Source organism: Protopterus annectens, chromosome 10.part0 (assembly GCF_019279795.1).
Source record: "Protopterus annectens isolate FY-2018-M chromosome 10.part0, PAN1.0, whole genome shotgun sequence".
NCBI classification, from domain to species: Eukaryota; Metazoa; Chordata; order Ceratodontiformes; family Protopteridae; genus Protopterus; species Protopterus annectens.
Window position 1 is genome coordinate 783,286,187 of NC_056744.1, and position 21,696 is coordinate 783,307,882.

At 40.0% G+C, this 21,696-nt stretch overlaps 1 protein-coding gene across 1 annotated transcript in view; it reads right to left on the minus strand.

The window, feature by feature from the left end:
• WLS (Wnt ligand secretion mediator) overlaps positions 1–21,696 on the minus strand; it is a 903,497-nt gene that overhangs the window by 416,762 nt on the left and 465,039 nt on the right. The window lies entirely within an intron of this gene.

The window sequence follows — 21,696 nt, forward strand, 5'->3', positions numbered from 1 at the left end:
AAATCATCCATTAACTGTAAAAACTGGTTTGTATCCTTTATCCTAGCCGATAGTCAATAATGGTTTCAGTTTAGACTCCAAATAAACTGATAGAGGTTCAATCAATGAGCCTCTACCAGCTACAATGGGTCATCCTGGTACTGGGGAAACAGATTTATGGATCTTAGGAACTAAATAAAAATATTGTGGAGAAGGATCTTCTACTGTCAATTGCTGTTGTAATTCTTTAGTACTAATACTCACCCCCTCTAGCTCTTTCCAAAAACTGATCGATTTCTAATTTAAATCCCACTATCGAGTCTATAAGAAGATGGCAATAAGATGTTACATCAGTCAAATGTCATTGAATTTCTGTTTCATAGGCCTCTTTGCCCCAAACCACTATGGCCCCACCTTTGTCCACCGTAGTGATGACCAAGCTTTCATTATTACTGAAATTGTGCAGAACTTGTTTTTCTTCCACATTCATGTTCTCCTTAAAGTGTCTAAACACCTTACCCTGATTCAATTGTAAATCTTGTAGCACTTGTTCCTCAAATATTTTTACTGCCCTGTGGTACGGGGGTTGAAACTCAGATTTCCTAAATACAAATCTATCCTGTGTGTCTCTGAACTGAGGTCTATGAGCGTAATAATATTTTAAATTCAATTTCTGACAAAAAGCCTTAACATCTGTCACCACTTCAAAATGAGACAACTATCAGGCACAAAGCTGAGGCCTTTGTTTAACACTCAATATTCCAAATATGAAAATGCATAATTAGTCAGGTTTACCACTAAATTATTGTCAATATTCTGGGTATCGATGGTATTTACCTGTTGTGGACCATTTTGCTGAACATTTCTTCCATTTCTTGAACCGATATGTTTCCTGCCCCCTCTCATAAAGGGCCCCTTACCCTTTTTGGTATTGGGGAGCTCAAAACTGTGGGTTCAGCCCCCTCCAGTTCTGTATCGGTATTTGAATACCCTGAAGTGGAGTTTTCCTTGATGGCTACTGGGTGCATTACTTTTGGTTACTATTGGGGAGCTCAAAACTGTGGGTTCAGCCCCCTCCAGTTCTGTATCGGTATTTGAATACCCTGAAGTGGAGTTTTCCTTGATGGCTACTGGCTGCATTACTTTTGGTTACTAGGAAAAGAGGAAGGCCTAAGATAAGGTTTATGGATGTGGTGAGAGAGGACATGCAGGTGGTTGGTGTAACAGAGCAAGCTGCAGAGGACAGGAAGAAATGGAAACAGATGATCCGCTGTGGTGACCCCTAATGGGAACAGCCAAAAGAAGATGATAATGAAGATGAAGATATATATATATATATATATATATATATATATATATATATATAAAACTATGTGCGTTATAAATGTATGTATATATTTATTAAAAATAACTACACCTCCCCCTTTAAATCAGGAGTCATAATTCGCACCGACCTGTCCTCTCTAATTTGGTTCAATAAAATCCTTTTGAGATGACCGTTAAGGAGGATCTGTATAAACTTTGGGCAGGACACAAAAATTTCTATTCCAATCTTAACCCCAAAGAAAGGATTTTATTGAACCAAATTAGAGAGGACAGGTCGGTGCGAATACTACTACTGATTACACCAACATCATTCAGGACTTGTTATTTGATCAGGATAATTATACACAGGTGTCCATTAACCAGATACACATCGGATACCAACGTACTGACAGTTTTTTTAGAAGTTTTGTTGGATCAATGTATTGACCAGGACACCTGTGATCTTTTGACCAACACCCACCCCAGGGTTCCTGTGATTTTTGGCATACCTAAGGTGCACAAGAGTGTTTGCTCCCCACATTTTTGACCCATAGTGTCTGCTAGGGGGTCCAAGACCCATAATTTATCCAGCTTTGTGGAAAAAGTACAGTTGTGCACCTATCATAAATGTAAATGTTCAAGTGTATTCACCGTTGCAGTCATTACAATTGGGTTATCCTGCTGGCAGGCTATCCGCAGTCGGCCCGAGTTCCAAAGTCTAGGTCCAGCGTCAGTTGCTGTCGCATCCTCCCTGATGTCAGTGCGCCAGGGGGTATAAAAGATGCAGCTGACACCATTTCCTTCAGTTTTTCTTGCCCCAGATGTCAGGTGCCCCTAAAATGGTAGGCTAAATTATGCCAATAAGCATGCATACACAAAAAACAACTTTTCCTTCATCTACAAGCAAATACACCACATAGGTTGTATAGAATAGAGAAGTACGGATAAGTCCCAGCAAGGTAAAAAGGGGGATGGTGGGAGGGTAACCTGGACTGCAACAGTGAATACACTCTAACATAGACATTTATGGTAGGTACACAACTGTACTATGTTCATCATGTTTCACTGTTGCAGTCATTACAATTGGGTTGAATCCCAAAGCTGAGGTTGGGAGGCTGGTGCTAAATAGGATTAGGAGAGGCTATCAGGCCCTGCAGAACTGCAGTGGCAAAGCCTGCCCTGGATTTAGAGTAGAGAGGTAAGTGAAAGTGCTTTGTAAAAGTATGCACTGAACTCCAAGCTGCAGCCTCTAAGATGTCTTTGGTTGGTACTCCTACAAACAAACTAAACTTTAAACTTAAACCACACAAAGGCAGCGAAAGAACTGGTAGCTACAAACAGACAAAATTATTTATTGTGTTAGCGCTTTCGGAAGGGTTAATACCCTTCCTTCATCAGACAATTCAAAACACAAATTAACCTTCCTTATATAGCTACACCATAATTACTAAATGACATCATTATAATCAATTAAGACATTAATTAAACATGCAAAGAACTTGAAGATGGAGCCTAAAATTTTACTTTCACCAAGCCTTATAACTAAATAAGCCCATAAAAATCTAGTCATACATATTTCAATACACATATTAGCTAAATAAAAAAGAATTAACAAATATGTAATTCATTAAATAAATAGTAAATACTGCAAATAGTAGCAAACTGATTACATATTTAAAAACCTTCTAAAATCCATTTAATATGCTAAAATGTTATAATAAGTATAATAAATACTAATTCAATCTATCATATCGCAAATATAAAATTCCTAAGTAACTAATCTTACCAACTTATGAATATAAATATATATAAACTGTTTAAAAATTGTTAATTATTATTTATGAATGAATAAGTACACTAAAATTATAAAATTTATAAAACATATTAGATATCTTATTCTTTATGTAATCTAACTTAACATGTTTTATACATTATATGAATTTTCACTTGTATTAAATTTTTAAATTTGGAACATAAACAAAGTTATCTTTTCAACGCTAATTTCCTAAGCACACATTTTATGGAAACAAACTCATTAAGACCAGGATGGACATAAGCTGTAGTTCTAATCTGCCAATGAAGTTCGTGGCATTCTAAATCCAATTGCCATGGACTACCCCTAGGATCTGGTATCACCTGATGTAATACTACAAACCTAAAATTATGGTTGGGGTTATCGGCCAAATGTCTTGCCAAAGCATTATTGTTGTCCCATTTGGTTATTGCGTATTGATGTTCGTAAATACGCTGTCTCAATTCCCTTTCGGTTTTACCAATGTAAAATGTAGGACAATCTTGGCATAAGGTACAGTAAACTACTGCTTTAGATAAACATGAGTTTACCTTGGACCTTGTAATGAAAATTCCTGATTATTACCTCCTTATCAATACACAAAAACTTACATTGGTTACATCTTCCACACTTAAACATTCCTTTGTTGTGAACATTAACCTTTTTTATGGGACATTCATAGGTTCATAGGTTCATAGGTTTATACTAGGCTATCTGCCCTAAGGCATTTATAAGCCTAGCCCAAATTATTGTGGCTTACGCCACCCCTTATATGAAAAAATACTGTGCCCATTAGTTTGTTGTGCCTCTGTCCAGCAGTGACACAGAGATGATTCCTGGGGTAAACCTACGATCTCCCATCCACAGGTCTAGATTTCTCTTGAACAGAGTCAGCGAGGTGCTCTGCCTCACATGGACCGGGATTTTATTCCACAGCATAGGGAGTCTCTGAGTGATAAATCTATCCCTCCAGCACGTCCTATTTATATCCGTGCTAAGGTTTAAGTCGCTTGCTCTAGTGGTTTTGATGGATTTGGATTTTTTGAGGTGGAGCATGTCCATTAATTCCGGGTTGGACATGGCCTTGTATGTCAGGCACATGTCACCTCTGAGCAGGCGGTATGCGACTGAATAGAGCTGGAGTTTCTTCAATCTGGCAGCATATGACAGATTTTGGAGTCCCTTTATCCTTTTGGTGAGGAACTTTTGGGGTCTCTCCAATTGCTGCAGATGTCGGGTGAGATACATCCCGAATGGGGCATTGTACTCGATCATTGGTCTGATAAGTGAAGAGTACAGGGGACCAATGACCTCACTAGATCTGGATGTGAATCCCTTCATGATCAGGTGGGCAATGTAGAAGGTCTTTCTAACCACTTTAGCAATGTGAGTGTCAAAGAAAGGCCACTGTCAACCTGGGTCCCCAGGTCCCTGATAACCTCTTCTGTGCTTAGTGGATTGCCACCTATATGGTAGCTTGGGGTTACCTTGTTTTTCCCGAAGGGTATGACTATACATTTTTGGCGTTTAACTTCAGGCCATGGCTCTGGCACCAGCTATCTGTTTCCGTGAGTCCCTTCTGAAGGATATCCGTGTCCGATGCACTTTCCACTATGGCCCAGTTTGCAGTCGTCTGCAAACTTTGTCAGCCAAAGTCCTCCCATGTTGGCCTGTACTTCTGAGAAGTAGATGCCAAACAATAGGGGCCAAGGACCGAGCCCTGTGGGACACCACTTGTGACCGGCTTGGAGTCTGACACAGCGCCAGCAACTCTAACCCTGTGGGTTCTGTCCTTAAGCCAGTTTGCAACCCATCTTGTGACATATGGGTTTACATTTAAGCTGGTAAGTTTTTCTACAATACCCGAGTGGGGTATTGTGTCGAAAGCCTTTGCAAGTTCAAGGTAGGCTGTATGGACTGCCTTTCCTCATCAATGGCCTTGGTGACTGTTTGAAGAAGTCAACCAAGTTCAAAAGGCATGATCTTCCCTTGACAAAGCCAAACTGGGTCGGGTCCAATGTCTGCAAGTCCCCTATATCTTTGTTTATGAGCTCCATTATGATCCTCTCCATAGCTTTGCAGACTAGACTTGTTAAGCTTATGGGGCGGTAATTACCAGGGTCCGTAGAGGCACCGCCTTTGTGGAGTGGGACCACAGTTGCCGTCGCCACTCCTTGGGCACGTATCCTGTGGTAAGGCTAAGATTAAACAGCTGCCTTATGTGCGGGTTTAATTCCTCATTTAGCTCGTGTAGCACACAGCCGGGGACACCATCCGGTCCCATTGATGCTGTGTTTTAGCTTTAGAGAGCAGCTTTCACCTGCGCATTTGAGATGTCCGGGAGGCTACACTCGGCTGGGATAGTTATCTCTCCTTTAGGGGAGGGGGGTGAAGTTTGCACTGAACCTGTCTGCCAGTATGTTGGCAATGTCTGTGGGTTCAGTGATTTTTGTATCATTTTGGACTAATTCTGAGCATATCTGGGAGTTTCCACCCAGGTTCCTAACATAGCTGAAAAAGGCCTTATGATTGTCCTTTGAATCCATGGCAATTTTTCTCTCAAAATTGGCCTTAGTTGATTTTATGAATGCTCGTATTTTTTTACTAATAATGATCAGGGGTGACTTCCCTTTTATGGATTTTGTTCTATCATGTAATAGCTTTCTCCTCTTATTGTAAAGTTTGTTAATGGCTGGGGTCCACCAGACTGGACGTTTGCCCTTTGTGGAAAGAGTCTTGGTTTTATTTGGGATTGCCTGATCCATGCAGTCCTGGAGGTGTTCATAGAAGGCATTTGTAAGGGCTTCCGCAGCTTGGGTTGTGGTTTCCTCTGGCTCAGGGGCCTTGAAGGATACCACACCAGTCTTGAGTAGTGTGAAGTTTGCTTTAGAGAAGTTCTTCACTATGGTCTTTTTTGCTTGGGTGGGGGCGGGATGTGGATTTCCAGTGAGATTAGTTTATGATCAGATCTCACCAATGAGGGATATACTTCCGGTGTGGAGCATTTTGTCCCCATGTTTGTGACAATGAGATCTAGTATATTTTCTCCTCTTGTGGGAACAGTGACTAGCTGTTCCATGGCATTTGAATTTATGAACTCCAGGAACCGTTGGGCTAGAAAGTTAGGGCTTGAGTAATGTTCCCAGTCTATATTCGGGTAGTTGAAGTCACCCAATATGATGGTGTTTGGAGATACATTTATACCCTCCAGTGTCTTCAGGAAGGCTGTGTGGGGTTCCTGAGTTTGAGAGGGTGGCCTGTAGCATGCTACAATTTGTAGAGCAGTTTTGCCTATGGTTAGTTGCACCTGGATGGTTTCCGAAGCTTCGTGCGTTGCCACCAACCTGGAGGTGTGAGTATCCTTTATGAATATGGATACTCCCCCTCCTTTTGTGGTGTGGTCCGGGTTTTGGGGCGGTAACGCATGATATGAGGTAAAACCTAATAGTGCCGGGGTGCTCTCAGGAGCCTTGAACCAGGTTTCAGTTACAGCACAGACATCGATGTTCTCCATACTGAGAAGGGCCTCGAGTGCGTGCATTTTGAGATTTAGACTTCTGGCATTGAGCAGCATTACCCTCAGTTTCTTCCCATTTTTGTTTTCAAGGGTGGTAGGTTTAGAATTTGAGCCTTGCCTAAAAAGGCACTATGGGGGTGGCAAGAGCCTTAGCCAATATCCGGAATCCCAGGGGTGACAGGTGCAAGCCGTCCCTTGCGAAGCAGCGTGGCTTGTCAAGCATGTCATCCCAGGCAGACAGACACTGGATCCCCTTTGAATGACACCAGACATTAAGCCAATTGTTAAAGCTGATCATCTTGTCTCTATATTGTGGCATCATTCTTGGTGAAGGAAGGATACTGCTCAGGGTTAGGGTCATACCTGCCTGGGCTACATAATCAGAGAGCTCCTCTATGTCTCTTTTCATGTAGTCCAGGGAGGTAGTAGTGCCTTAATGTTAGGACCTCTTCTATAGGTGATTTTCGGTTTATCACCAAGTAATTTACTCAAACTAGTATCTTCCTTAATTAAAACCCAATTTTTATTAATAATTTCTCTAATTACAATACTGTCTAAATTGTAAGTACATAAAAAACTTGTGTGAAAGTTCTCAACTTTATTACAGATAACATCTATATTTGGGCTGACTGCACTAATAGTGTCATCCGATGTACTTAGAAGAGGCTTAAAAAATCCTGAATTTCTTTTATTAATAACCTCAAATGAAATTTCTTGGATTAAAGAAACAGGATAGCCTCTTTTAATAAACACAGATTCCAGATGAGAACATTCGTGTAAAAAATCGTTCTCTTCAGAAATCATTCTTGCCGCCCTCACCATTTGTCCTTTGATGACAGCTCTCTTCTGATGGGGAGGGTGGCAACTTGTGTAATGAAGGAATGAGTTTGAGTATGTAGGTTTCCTATATATTGTACTGTTAAATTTAGCTTTTTCCAAGTTTTTATGAATAAGCACATCTAAAAAGCTAATTTGGTCATGTTGAACGTCATATGTAAATTCTAAAAAAATTAGTTAAAGATGAAATGTTGGAAATAAAGTTTGAAATAAGCTCACAGGGTCCTTTCCATATAAAAAACACATCATCATGGTACCGAGTGCACCAGGCAACATTATGTTTAAAAAGATCATTATTAAATAGGAAGGACTTCTCCCAATGTGCCATCACACAATTGGCAAAGCTGCCCCCACAGGGTGACCCCATCGCCACACCTGTCTTTTGGAGGTAGATTTGGCCTTCAAACCACATGAAATTATTTCTCAATACTAAATCCAATAAAGTTTCAACTAAATATATACTGTCTTCTTTGATTTGTCTCTCATGCATAAAATCTCTAATCCATTCAAGACCAGTATCTTGTGGAATCACTGTGTATAGGTCCTTAACATCTACTGTTAAAAACGTATAATCTTGATTGAAAGGAATTCTTCCTAGTTGTTCTAGAAAACTCCAAGAGTCCTTACAGATTTGATTTTCAGCTAGTATTAAAGGTTTCAAAACACTATCAACGTATTTGGCACATGCATAAGTGATAGACCCTCTACCATCCACTATAGGCCTAAAGGGAGGGTCAAAAACACTTTTGTGTATTTTAGGTGTGCCAAATAATGCAGGTATTCTTGGAAAAATAATAGACAAATAGTTATACAAATCCATACCTATGGAACTTTCTAGGAACAAATCTTGCAATATAGACTTAATTTTACTATAAGCTACATTAAGCTCATTACGACTAACCAATGCATAAGAAGGAGAGTTTACAAGTAACATCATTTTGCTTACACATTTGTCATGGTCCATTAAAACCAATCCACCCTCCCTTATCAGGCTTCATTGCTCTAATTTTACAATCCTGTAATAATGTAATAAAATCATACTCCAAAGAACTAATATTTTTAATAGTTCTCTTAGTAGTATAAGAACTGTGACTTAAAGAGCACATGTCAATTTCACACATCTTTTCGAATAATAATAAATTAGCATGTAGGGGAGGATTAAACGAACTAGACACTCTTAGGCAATTGGAACTAATATTAACTGGTCCTAAAAGTGCATTTAAATTAAGTTTACGAACAAAAAGCTTAAGGTCGATTAGAGTTTTGACCACATTCATGCGAGCATCAGGTACGAAGGAAAACCCTTTAGAAAAAAATTCAATAATTTCATAAGGCAATTGCAACATAGTAAAATTGTAAATGCAAAAGTCATTGCTATGAGTATTTAAAATCTAGGGCCCCTCATTTGAAAACTCAGTCACCGACTGCGCTGGTTGAGTCTGTTTTTGACGCCCTCGATTGTTGTTGTTCGAGTTCAATGTTTTCTGTTGATAGCACTGGCCATTGGAAAAACCCTGTTGCCCACTAGGACCAGGTTGATTTTCGTAATTGGAATCCCTTTGTTGTTGTACAACAGCACTATATGAGGCACTGGAAAAGTTCTTTTGATTATTTTTATTATTATTGTTATTGTACTTATTGATTCTTTCACTTCTATGAACAATCGGCCCTTGTTGAGCATTAGGATCATTGTCAGTTGTCAGGTCAATCTCATTACTCTGGTGCTCATTACCTGATGATTCTTGTGGTGCAGGGTTTGTACCCAAGGATGACAAAACTACTGGTGGTCTAGGGTAGGCCTTACCCTCTTAGTATTGTTGCAAGTCTCTAATTATTTTTTTCTTCTTACCATTTAATAATTTACACATAGATGCCTCGATGCTAGTAAAAATGCGTTTATAATCATAATTATATTGTAAAAAATCTGGATGAGATATAATAATATGTTTCAAAATTTCCAATTCGCTCTTTAAAGAAATCATTTCAGTTTTGTATTGATTTACTAGAATAGTAATAAATTCAAAACCTTGTTTATTAAAGAGCTCCAATAAAGTCTTGTGAAAGTCCGATCCTTCCACTAGACCCACGGGATATCTCCATTGCCTTAGGCCCTTAGGAATGATTTTCTTACTCAAGCACTCTTAAAGTAAGAAACCTCCAGCTGAAGTTTCCTGCATTTATACAATTTATTGTCAAACTCGTTTATACTTGTCAAAATATTGTTCACTACTGCCTCATCTTCTTGTAATGTTACAGTAGGCACAGCTTGAAAAATGTGTACTTATTCTCGAAAAAGTTAGTCAAAGTAGGCAAAGATGTGTTACCTGTCTGTCGAGATGGACAAATGTTGTTTACACTTGGAACAGGCTGCCCACCTTGCCTATTATCCATATTCAACCCTCTGCCCACCTTGCCTATTATCCATATTCAACCCTCTGGTATTGGATACATCAGGTCCAGGTAGTTGACGGTTTACTGCCAAACTGACGTTATTATTAGCTTCTCCCGACTCGTTCCTCTCTTGATTCTGTACCGGAGAAACACCATTTGCTACTAAATTGTTGCCATTTGAAAAATAATCCATGCGTTGTGTTAACGCTTCCACGCGACCCAACAGCACTTGAATTAGTGCTGTCAAATTCCCGTCAGCGTTCGCCTCACCAGAACTAGCATTTGTTGCATTAACAGAAATGGCGCTTGTTGCATTAACAGTTTCGTTAATGGTTTTCCTTATAGAACTATCAGTCCCAGTACTAATAGGCTCCACTTGCGAAAATAAAGATCCTTGAGAAGCTGCCAGTAAGTCGCTTGCCATATTATCAAAAACTGCTACAAACAAACTAAACTTTAAACTTAAACCACACAAAGGCAGCGAAAGAACTGGTAGCTACAAACAGACAAAATGATTTATTGTGTTAGTGCTTTCGGAAGGGTTAATACCCTTCCTTCATCAGACAATTCAAAACACAAATTAACCTTCCTTATATAGCTATACCATAATTACTAAATGACATCATTATAATCAATTAAGACATCAATTAAACATGCAAAGCACTTGAGAACTTTCACACAAGTTTTTTATGTACTTACAATTTAGACAGTATTGTAATTAGAGAAATTATTAATAAAAATTGGGTTTTAATTAAGGAAGATACTAGTTTGAGTAAATTACTTGGTGATAAACTGAAAATCACCTATAGAAGAGGTCCTAACATTAAGGCACTACTTGAATGTCCCATAAAAAAGGTTAATGTTCACAACAAAGGAATGTTTAAGTGTGGAAGATGTAACCAATGTAAGTTTTTGTGTATTGATAAGGAGGTAATAATCAGGAATGTTCATTACAAGGTCCAAGGTAAACACTCATGTTTATCTAAAGCAGTAGTTTACTGTGCCTTATGCCAAGATTGTCCTGAGTTTTACATTGGTAAAACCGAAAGGGAATTGAGACAGTGTATTTACAAACATCAATACGCAATAACCAAACGGGACAACAATAATGCTTTGGCAAGACATTTGGCCGATAACCCCAACCATAATTTTAGGTTTGTAGTATTACATCAGGTGACACCAGATCCTAGGGGTAGCCCGTGGCAATTGGATTTAGAATGCCACGAACTTCATTGGCAGATTAGAACTACAGCTTATGTCCATCCTGGTCTTAATGAGTTTGTTTCCATAAAATGTGTGCTTAGGAAATTAATGTTGAAAAGATAACTTTGTTTATGTTCCAAATTTAAAAATTTAATACAAGTGAAAATTCATATAATGTATAAAACATGTTAAGTTAGATTACATAAAGAATAAGATATCTAATATGTTTTATAAATTTTATAATTTTAGTGTACTTATTCATTCATAAATAATTAACAATTTTTAAACAGTTTATATATATTTATATTCATAAAGTTGGTAAGAATAGTTACTTAGGAATTTTATATTTGCGATATGATAGATTGAATTAGTATTTATTATACTTATTATAACATTTTAGCATATTAAATGGATTTTAGAAGGTTTTTAAATATGTTATCAGTTTGCTACTATTTGCAGTATTTACTATTTATTTAATGAATTACATATTTGTTAATTCTTTTTTATTTAGCTAATATGTGTATTGAAATATGTATGACTAGATTTTTATGGGCTTATTTAGTTATAAGGCTTGGTGAAAGTAATATTTTAGGCTCCAGGTTCATCAAGTGCTATGCATGTTTAACTGATGTCTTAATTGATTATAATGATGTCATTTAGTAATTATGGTATAGCTATATAAGGAAGGTTAATTTGTGTTTTGAATTGTCTGATGAAGGAAGGGTATTAACCCTTCCGAAAGCGCTAACACAATAAATAATTTTGTCTGTTTGTAGCTACCAGTTCTTTCGCTGCCTTTGTGTGGTTTTGGTTGGTACTCCTCTGAGGAAGGCTGCTGAAGTGGCTGCTGCTCTGGTTGAATGTGGCCTAATGCCCTTAGGCACTGATTTGTCATGCTGTGAATAGCAGAAACAAATGCAGTGGCCTATCCACTTTGAAATAGTCTGTGTTGAGATAGGCTTTCCTTGTAATCCTGCAGCATATGCCACTAGAAGTTGTTCAGTCTTTCTGAAAGCTTTGGTTCTGTCCAAGTAGAAGCATAGCTGGCTGTGAATGTCCAAGGAATGCAGAAGTCTCTCACCCTTATTCTGTGGGTTTGGGTAAATAGTAGGCAAATGAATTCTTTGGTTAAGGGCCAAACTGGACACTACCTTAGGCATAAATGTAGGGTTTGTCCTTAGAGAAACCCTGTCAGGATGGAAAATGATAAAAGGTTCCACAGCCATGAGTGCCTGTTTGAGACTCGTCTAGCAGAGGTAATTGCTAGGAGCAGAGCTGTTTTCCAGGATAAGAATTTTATATCAGCTGTAGAGGCTGGCTCAAACGGAGTCAGTGTGAGTTTTTCCAAGACATAGTTGAGGTCCCATGCAGGTATTGGTGCTCTCCTTGGAGGTTTTATGTTTTTGGCCCCTCTGAGGTACTGCCTTAGTAATGGGTGAAAAAAAATAGGTGGTTCTGTATTGTAATGAGCTGAAATGACAGAGGCATGAATTGTAATTGATGAAAAGGAAAGGCCTTTATCCAGCATCTCAGTTAAGTATTGCAAAATCTGAGGAATATTTGGAACAGTCATGTCAATACCTTGTGCCTAGTTCCAAGCACAGAATTTCTTCCATTTTTCTGCATGAGATTTTCTGGTGTTAGGCCTCTGGGCCTCCAAAATAACATCCATCACTGCTTTAGAGAGAGGTGCGTCTTGAATGGCTACATTATTCGCCATGCTGCCAAGTTTAAGGTCCTGAGTTGGCTGTGCAGTATCATAGGTTCATAGTTTAGTACTAAGCTAACTGCCCTTGCGAGCCATTTTAAGCCTAGCCAATTATCCCTTGTGAGACTCAAATCCTGCACCTTGTGTTTGTAAGGCAAACACCTTAGCCATTAAGCCACCCTCCCAACCCAAAAATAAATCAGCCATTGTAAGTCTCAAACCCAGGACCCTACACACTAAAGCCAAAGTGATTTACCACAAAGCCATCTCAGACATTGTCATACTGTCTTGTCGGGTCAATAAGTGAGGAATTTGAGGTAATGTCCAAGCTGGGCATTGAGACAAGCTCTTTAGGATTGGGTACCAGTGCTGGTGGGGCCAGTCTGGGTCAATCAGTATCATTTTTGGCTTCTCTTGTCTGACCTTGAGGAATACCTTGGGGAGGAAAGGCATATACTGTTAGGTTTTTCCAGCTGAAAGATAGAGCATCCACTTTCCATGCTTTGAAAGATAGGGCATCCACTTTCCATGCTTGCTTGTGATAAGTCCTTGTGCAGAATCTCTGTAGTTGGCAGTTGTGAGGGGAGGCAAATAGGTCTATGTCCGGGCATCCCCAGTTCCTTGTTATCATGCTGAAGACTTGTGGATCCAATTTCCACTCGTGGGGATCCATTAGGTTTCTGCTTAGTTCATCTACCAGAGTATTTATCCTTCCTGGCAGGAATTGTGCTTGCAGATGTACTTGGTAAGTCAGTGCTGTGTCCCACAAGTTTATGGCTAGTCTGCAGAGGGGGTAGGAATGCGTGCCCCCCTGCTTATGTACCACATGACTGTAGTATTGTCCATCTTTATCAGTAGTTGTCCTGGATGAAGTATATCCTTGAAGGTTGTCATTGCATTCTGAACAGCTAGCATCTCTTTTTGATTGATATGTAGATGCATTTGACTTGCGGACCATGTGCCCTGAATACATCTTCCTGCCATATGGGCTCCCCAGGCATAATCTGATGCATCTGTTGTCAATGTCTGCCTGGCTGTGGGTAAGGTGAATGGCTGTCCCGTGCTGAGATGACAGGCTTTTGCCCACCATCGAAACTCCTGTTGCAGGCAGGGTTTGAGGGTAATTATTGTTTCCAGGCTGTGGCAATATTGAGTCCAAACGCTTTTTAGATACCATTGAAGTTTCCTCATATGCAGTCTTGCATATGGAATTAGTAGTATGCAGGATGCCATGAAGCCCAAAGCCTGCAGAATTTTTCTTGCAGATAACTGGGTCTTTGTTGCCAACATTTTGAAGTAAGAAGTTAGTTGCCTTTGTTTGTCTGGCATGAGATAAGCCATCTGGGCAGTTGTATTTAAGCTTGCACCCAAGAATATTATCTCATGAGAGGGTACTAGTTTTGATTTCTTTTCGTTTACTGTGTACCCTAGACCTGTTAGTAATCTTTTTACAAATGCCAGATGCTGTAGTAGGATGTCCTTGTTCTCTGATTCAATAAGGCAGTCGTCCAAGTAAGGATATATTTGTATTCCTCTTTGTCTGCAAAATGCAATTACTGGTGCCAGGCATTTTGTGAAGACCCTGGGCACAGTAGATAAGCCAAAGGGCAGTGGAGATAATTGGTAGTGCATTGAGCCAGCTATAAATCTGAGGTATCTTCTGCACGATTGTCTGATTGGAACATGCAGGTATGCCTCTTTTAGGTCTAAAGTCACAAGCCAAGCTTTCTTGCCCAGCATGGGCAGAAGCTGCTGCAGAGTTAACATTTTGAATTTTGGAATATCCAGGTATGTGTTTAGGATAGACAGGTCCAGTATTGGTCTCTAGGCTTTGTTCTGTCTGGGTACCAAGAATAGCCTTGAGTAAAATCCTTGTCCCTGCTCTTGCTGTGGTACTTGCTGAATGAAACTTGTTTTTGTGCCTCTGCCCATTGATTGCGTAGCAGGTCTGGCATACCGTTTGGCCTTGGCAGGGTGTGAAAGTGGAACCTGTAGCTTTGAGGTATGATATTTAAGACCCATTTGTCCTGGGTGATCATGTGCCAATTTTGTGAAAAAGGTGCTAGTTTTCCGCCTAAAGGAACTGCCAGAAGATAAGTGCTTGGTGCTGGCAGGGGGAAGTCATTGAGACAGTTTCCTGTATGGCTGTGATTTTTCCTCTCCACTTTTGGAGGTAGAAGCACCCCATTGGATAGGCCTGTATGAGCCTTGGGGCTGTGATCGGCCTCTAGGGCGTCTGTATCTGCCTCTTTGTGGCCTGTCTGACACTGGAAAGGACCCATTCTTTGTAGGCCAGTTCCTGCTAAATCTGGGAGGCTGTACCTGTAAGAAATCCTTCACTGTTTGCATAGATTTAGCTTTGTCTTCCATTTTCTTCAACACCTCTTCTGCTTTAACACCAAACAAGGTATCATGCTGTAATGGAGCACCTAATAGTTTTGCTTTAACATGATCGGGCAGATTCTGTTCTTTTAACCAAGCATGCCTCCTAATGACAGAACTTGTAACTGCGGCCCTGCACGAGGCCTCTAGAGAATCAAAACCACATTGCAAAGTATGCTTTCCCACTTGTTCAGCTGCATGCAATAAATCCTGCATTTGTTTTCTGCACATTCTGAATTTGCCAACATTTTCTGTTTAAGCAGTGATACAAGATATTGCTGATATTTAAGCATATGAAACTGACAATTTAAAGCTCTTACAGCCAAGGTAGTAAAAGTATAAATCTTTTTCCCCATCTGTCCAGGGTCCTTGAATCCCTATCAGAGGGGATAGGGTTTTTTGCAGTGGAAGCCTTGACCCCCTTGGGACCCTGAGAAATAGTTTCTGCATCAGCAGCAGGGTTCTTGTAAAGAAATTTATGTGAATCAGGAACCCTGTAGTATCTGTCTGGCTTAACAGGAGCTGGTGGTAAAGAGTCAGGAGACAGACCGGACTCTGAAAATACATCATCTACAATGTCTAAAACAGGAGGAATAGCAAGGGGCCTGTGCTGAGGTAATAAAAGGAAGTCTCTGAGCCTTTTCTTGGATTCTGAGTAATCTTGGCTCTCCCAGAGGAAATGCTCCCTCATAGTATGCAGTCTCCCCAAAAGAATAATCCTCAGGAGGAGAGGCTGAAGGGATAGATTCTTCAGCATCAGAATCCTCATAGGGAGGAAGGGAATATTCCTGTTCAGAAGAGGAATCAGAGGAAATGGAAACATGATCTGAAGATTCAGAGGAAATGGAAACCTGATCTGAAGATTCATATTCTATCTCTTGCCTAGGCCTCTTATCAGGCGGGGGATGGGAACCCCTGATCAAAGTAATTAGGTCTTCGGCCATTTTAAGCATCTGTTTTGTAGGCATGGAGGCCTGTCCAGGAGAATGCTGTACTTGTTTCTTTGTCTTTAGAGCTGCTCTAGTCTTTGCCTTTGAAGCTGAAGTTGGTTTTACATATAACTGTGCAAGTCTGAAAACACCTTCAGAAGCCGATGCCTGCTCAGCGGCTCTGGACCCATTTGAAGGAATAGTTTCCGAGTGTCCAATACCTTGAGTTTCCAGTGGCCTAGTCGGCTCCTCGTGGGAGTCGGAAGCGGCCTGTGGCTCTGAGGTAACGGGCATCAGTGGCTGTGAAAGCACCTCACTGAGAACTGGCAACAGGCCTAACAGAAGCCTCATCGTCGGTTTTGGACCCCGGATGCCTGTCCTTTTCTTTTTCTTTGTGCTTTTTATAAACTCCGGTAGTCGACTGTTCCGACGGCATTATATAATTGAATCTTCTGCCAAAGTAATGAAATGCAAAATCGTACAGACGCTTAATAGTGCGTTGGTTAAATCTAGCACAAAACCGACAACTAGCAACGTCGTGGTCAGGGCTTAGGCAAGGAATACAGTAAGAATGAAAATCCTTATGAGGTATTTGCTTCCCACAAGAAATACAATTATTAACGTTTTCTGACATCGGTCTGGAGCAAGAAAAAAGTGGGGTACTTAGCTTTAATGAAGACTTCGGATCTGAAATTTGAATTTGAAAATCTCAGGAGTCAGCCGACTGGCACTTGCGAACTGCTTTTGCTTCAGGCACCGCACAGCAAGAAAAAGACTGGAGGAAATGGCATTGGCAGCATCTTTTATACCCCTGGCGCACTGACTTCAGGGAGGAGGTGACAGCAACCGACACCGGACCTAGACTTTGGAACTCGGGCCGACTGCGGTGCCAGCAGGATAACCCAATTGTAATGACTGCAACAGTGAAACACGATGAACATCAAGGTTAAACATTGTCGAAGGAGTTCCACATTTGGTTAGGGACACCTGGGATTTCTTGGGACAACTTAGTAAAGAAATATGGAGCCCAGATCTTATTTTCTTAACCATAGACGTTGAGGATTTATTCACCTGTATCCCTAAGAAAGATAGTATGGAATTTTTCGAGGATATATTACTTCTCGATTCCAGTTTGACTCATGGGGAGGTCACCCTTATATGTGAATTAATGTCTATGGTTCTAGATTATAACTACATCTATTTTGAAGGGCAATATTACTAACAAATTTTTGGGGTGACTACGGGAGCAGTATGCGCACCACTATATGCCAATTTAGTCCTTTTTGGATGGGAGCTTAAACATGTTTTCAATAGCACATGGTGGGCTGAACACATACTATTATACAATCGATACCTGGAAGACATTTTTATTCTATGGAAGGGAGACAAAGACAATATTCCTGCATTCATTGATTATTTAAATAGAACTACTACCTTCCTCAAGTTTACATTTTCCTGTCACGAACAACAATTACCATTTTTGGATACATTAATTTCCCATAATGACCATGGCTTCAGATCTCAGGTTTTTCGTAAGAGTACTTTTTGCAACTCTTACTTGCATTTCAGCAGTCATTAGCCCTTGCCCCAAAAGAAAAGCATTGTTAAAGGACAGACTATACGTATTGCTAGAATGACTTCTGATCAATGTCAAAAAAGAATTTGTTAATTTGACCAACATGTTTCTACAAAGGGACTATCCCAAAGACATGATAAATTCAATTTTGGATGAAGTGTATGGTGAATGGTGTAGGAAATACAAACCACTTTTGGGAGCAGGTCAGTTTACAAACCCACCCTCGGGTAGTCCCCAATCCTATCCTGGGTCTGGGGCATTTACAAGAGCATGTATAGTACAATACAGTAATATATCTAAAAATATTAAAGCTATTATGCAAAAAAATTGGAGTATTTTTGGAACCAACCAGGATATTTACCAAACTTTGGGTGACCAACCCTTTTTTATAAACAAGGTGGGAATGAATGTTAAGAAATTGGTAGAGAAAGCAAAAAATTGTACTGGAAATGGGAATGGGAAAGGGACTACAACTTGTGGTAGTTGTTCCCAGTGTAGTTTCATTTTTGGGGGAACTGTTACTACATTGAGCGACAGATTAAGGACTAACATCAATTTTAGGAATGGTAATTGTAGAACACAGGGGTTAGTATATCTGGCAATGTGTGTGATACCTGTCCGGCATACTACGTCGGAAAGACGGAAAGATCTTTCAAACGTAGGATTTACGTGCATTTATATGAATTAAAAAAATAAAAAGTAAACTGATGCATTGTACAGGCATTCACTAAGCTGTCCAAATTTCCAAGGCTTCAAGTTTGGTATATTAGACACAGTTGACATTGAAGCAAGGGGGGGGGGGGGGGATTCGAAGAATCAGCTTAGCAAAAAGGAACTTATTTGGCAACTCAGGCTTGCCGCCAACTTCCCCCCAGGACTAAGTGATAATGTATCCATATTACCAGCCCTAAAGGACAGAATCCAAATTAAGGACTGGGACCTCAGATTAAATAAATGACTTTGTAATCATTGTGCATTTTTCTGTCTACTAAAACTCAAGTATTTTTAAAGTTTTTTTAAAAGTATTCCTATGTTTTTTAGGCATGAAAAATGTTTATATTTTATACATATATTCTTTTATACATTTTAAATACAAAACAAAAAATTATTTTAAAACTATGCATTTTCATATACTATGTTTCACAACAGCTGTGCATGTATGCACATAGACTTTTATACTTGAGAATTTAGTATTTATTTTATAATGGAGTATGTGTCTTTAAGCAAGTTTTTCCTAATTTATTGATTTAACCTAATTCATTAGTTTAATATGTGCTAATTGTTTAGGTATATATAGACCTCTTCAAGCATGTGAATTATCCCTGTTCTGATGAAGTTATTGTCTATGATAAAAGCACTTAACTAATGGATTTTGCTGGTGTTTGATTCAAATAAAGTGGAGTTTTCCTTGATGGCTACTAGGTGCATTACTTTTGGTTACTAGTATTTTTCGTGCATCCTGGAACTTTTTATCCTTCTTTTCCTGTTACCTGGTAGTTTCATCCTTAACATCTTTTTCCCAATATACTCAGCATCCCTCCTTAGCACATGTCCAAACCAACATAATCTTGCCTCTCTGGCTTTGTCTCCAAACCTTCTAACCTGGGCTGACCCTCTAATATACTGATGCCTAATCCTGTCCACCCTCGTCACACCCAGTGCAAATCTTAACATCTTTAACTCTGCCACATCCAGCTCTAATTCCTGCCTTTTTTGTCAATGCCACTGTCTAGAACCCATATAACATAGCTGGTCTCACTACCCTCTTGTAGACCTTCCCTTTCACTCTTACTGGTACTCGTCTGTCACAAATCACTCCTGACACTCTTCTTCCCCAACTCTACTCCCTGCATCCTCACCATTCCTCTATCCTCCCTCTCATTCACACACATATATTCTGCCTTAGTTCTGCTGACCTTCATTCCTCTTCTCTCTAGAGCATATCTCCATCTCTCCAGGGTCTCCTCCACCTGTTCCCTACTCTCACTACATATCACAATGTCATCTGCGAACATCGTAGTCCACAGGGATTCCTGTCTGATCTAGTCTGTCAACCTGTCCATCACCATTGCAAATAAGAAATGGCTCAGAGCTGATCCTTGATGTAATCCCACCTCCACCTTAAACCAATCTGTCACTCCCACCGCAGACCTTACCGCTGTCACACTACCCTTGTACATATCCTGTACCACTCTTACATACTTCTCTGACACTCCCGACTTCCTCATACAATACCACAACTCCTCTCTAGGCACCCTGTCATATGCTTTCTCTAAGTCTACAAAAACACAATGCAACTCCTTCTGACCTGCTCTGTACTTCTCCATCAACACTCTCAAAGCAAATATCGCATCTGCAGTGCTCTTTCCCAGCATGAAACCAAACTGCTGATCACTAATCATCATGTCCCTTCTTAACCTAGCTTCCACTACTCTTTCCCATAACTTCATGCTGTGACTGATCAATTTAATCCCTCTGTAGTTACTACAGCTCTGCACATCACCGTTATTCTTAAAAATCGGTACCAAAACACTTGTTGTCTATTCCTCAGGCATCCTCTCACTTTCCAAGATTTCATTAAACAATCTGATTAGAAACTCCACTGCCATTTCACCTAAACACCTCCATGCTTCCACAGGTATGTCATCTGGACCAACAGCCTTTCCATTCTTTATCCTCTTCATAGCTATCTTTACTTCCTCCTTGCTAATCCATTGCACTTCATGATTCACTATCCCCACATCATCCAACCTTCTCTCCCTCTCATTCTCTTCATTCATCAACCCCTCAAAGTACTCTTTCCATCTGCTCAACACACTCTCCTCACTTGTAAGTATGTTTCCCTCATTATCCTTTATCACCTTTACCTGCTGCACATATTTCCTAGCTCGGTCCCTCTGTCTAGCAAATCGGTACAGGTTCCTTTCTCCCTCCTTAGTGTCCAACCTTTCATACAACTCTTCATATGCCTTATCCTTAGCCACCTCTCTCTTTGCCATGCACCTCATATCTCCTTATACTCCCGTCTACTTTCTTCATCTCTCTGACAATCCCACTTCTTTGCCAACCTCTTTCTCTGTATACTCTCCTGTACTTCCTCATTCCACAACATCTCCGTGTCATCCTTCCTATGTCCAGATGTCATACCAAGCACCTTTCTAGCTGTCTCCCTTACTAGCTCTGCTGTAGTTACCCAGCTATTTGGTAACTCTTCACTGCCACCCAGTGCCTGTCTTAACTCTTCCCTGAACTCCACCTAACAACTACCCTTTTTCAATTTACACCATTTCATCCTCGGTGCTGCCCTTACACTCCTCTTCCTCTTCTTGATCATCAATGTCATGCTACAAACCACCATCCTATGCTGCCTAACTACACTTTCCCTGGTCACCACTTTACAGTCTCCAAGCTCCTTCAAACTGGCCCTCCTACATAAGATATAATCCACCTGTGTGCATCTTCCTCCACTCTTGTATGTCACCCTATGCTCCTCCCTCTTGTTAAAATACGTATTCACCACAGCCATGTCCATCCTTTTCGCAAAATCCACTACCATCTGACCTTCTGCATTCCTTTGCTTAACACCATACCTACCCTTCACTTCCTCATCCCCTCACCCACACACACACACATATACATTATATACGCACATGTGTTTATACACATACATACATATATGTATGCATGTACAGAGAGACTACACACCTTGGTTACCTTAAAATGTACCATAATCTGCTTTAATTTTATGGAACAAAACCCTTCAAATTCCTCCACTTTTCTCAGAAGGCTGTTAGACACTCCATTGTAAATGCTCATCTGCTGTCTAGTCCAGGGCATAACAATGCCTCTTCCTCAATTACTCAAGACACTACTGCTTTAGTCTATTATTTTTCCTCTCCCTGTGCACAGCTCCTCCCAACCTTTTACTTTTTCCTGTTTTTCAGTAAAAATATTACCACATTCTGACTATAGCCTTGTAATAATTCCATGGAAAACATATTCATATGTGCATGTGTGTACTTCCTTCTAGTAGCTGTACCTTGTTGACACTTCTGATTGTCATCAGCTGTATTTCTA